Here is a 1,804-nt window from a genome sequence, read left to right on the forward strand (position 1 = left end):
TAATACGTTCTTTATTTATTTATAAATGAGTAAATGCAAATTACGTTGTCAATTCATGTGTTATTCACTATTATTATTTAGATTATTTGTGTATTTTTCGAGTCATTTATCCCACTCATGTGTAGCCATATATCCCACCCCTATTTTTATAAGGCAAAAATGCAAAGGTTAAAAGAAATTTCTTTTTTAATATAAAAAATAAATAATTTGGATTCCTAATATAGTATTTTTTTTAATAGTAAACAGTATAAAGTTTTTACTGGCATAGTTCGTTTAACTTAAATTTAATTTATAAAATCTCATAAATTAAATTTTTAATAGGTGCGGCGTATATGTATACCGGGTTTACCCTATGTATATTGTATATAATATCAATTTGTGTCAATTTACTACTATCGGGACAAGCTGGCTACAATGTAACATATTCATTTCGCTTACAAAGTAATTATTATAGCATCATTCCTGGCATGTAGAGAGAGGTTCTCTCTATCATGTTAGTACAATTTAATCATAATAATCAGTTGAAAGAATCAACTGGTTGTTTTACATTTTCGATTATCAAAATTGTAAAAACTGTGCCAACGGGTCTCGGCCTACATAAAAATTAATTAATTGTATATGTATTATTCGTTGCGCACGTTTTATTCCTACTTTTAATTAAATTTCATTATATTCCATCAGCTGAAGCAATAAAATCGTATAAAATTTTCATATTCAAAAGAAAAAAATAAATAAATGATTCGAAGCAAAAAGCACCGAGTTAGAGAAGAAATTTTTTTTCAAGTTCTCTAACAATGTCCTGTCCGTATTGCTTCTACATGAGCAATGTAAGATCTTTTTTAACTTCGGACTCTCTAGTATCCTCTACATCCCATTTTCGTCCTTTGATCCCTCTCGGCGAGCACGCGGGGGAGATTTAAACTCGAATTTAAACTTTCGGGCAAACCCTACACGGGTACGTTGTCCATCACGGAAAGCCACTAGGGCGTGTCTGGATAAAGGACGGGGGGAGAGGTGGTTAGCAGGGCTTTTTTTCGATCGCAATATTTTTCTTCCCGGATACGCGAATGTCCGGAAGCATAAATCTGCGGCAACGCGATTCACCGTTCTTTCGCTGAATACGAATTTTTGTTTGTTCCCTTTTCCTTTATAGACAATTCTCTATTAAAAGCGCTTTTATAAAATCATTGTTATTTATGTAAAGTGACACTGGATTTCGAAATTTACGGGTCCTGCGATTCTCGCGCGGAATGAAAAACAAGAAGCAGACGAGAAATATATAAATAAACATGATTAACAATTAGATAAAGAAAGACGTGGTTTTCAAATGTTTACTCCTAACGCTGCTCTACTTTCTTCTATCCTAACTAACGGGGGAAAAAATCGTTGCGGAAATAAAGACGAGTTCGCGGAAAATGAGCCTAGGCTATAGTTAGGCAACGTTTCCACAATGTCTAACTTTACAAAAAAGAAAAAAAGAAAATAGCAAGTAGCGAACTCGAGAAACGTTTAGAAGGCACTGTTCGCGGTAACCCACATCTTTTGTCTGACGATCTCCCCCGCGTGCTGCCTCTTGCCTGCCTCACCATCGTCGCAGATCTCTAGTTGAAGCACACGATGAAGAAGAAAGGGTAGGGGAGTTCGCCACGATGTATGTTTCTCCGCGACAGTTATATAAGGAAACAAAGGAAAAATCGCTGACATTTCGTCGTGTGTTGCTTCGAGCAGCAATGCAAAAAGGTAAAAGATCATAAGACCTATTATCCCTCCCTCCCTCCCTCTCCCTCCTCTCTCTCTCTCTCTC

The sequence above is a fragment of the Wasmannia auropunctata genome, unplaced genomic scaffold, assembly GCF_000956235.1.
Source record: "Wasmannia auropunctata unplaced genomic scaffold, wasmannia.A_1.0 LD336101.1, whole genome shotgun sequence".
In the NCBI taxonomy this organism is placed as follows: Eukaryota; Metazoa; Arthropoda; class Insecta; order Hymenoptera; family Formicidae; genus Wasmannia; species Wasmannia auropunctata.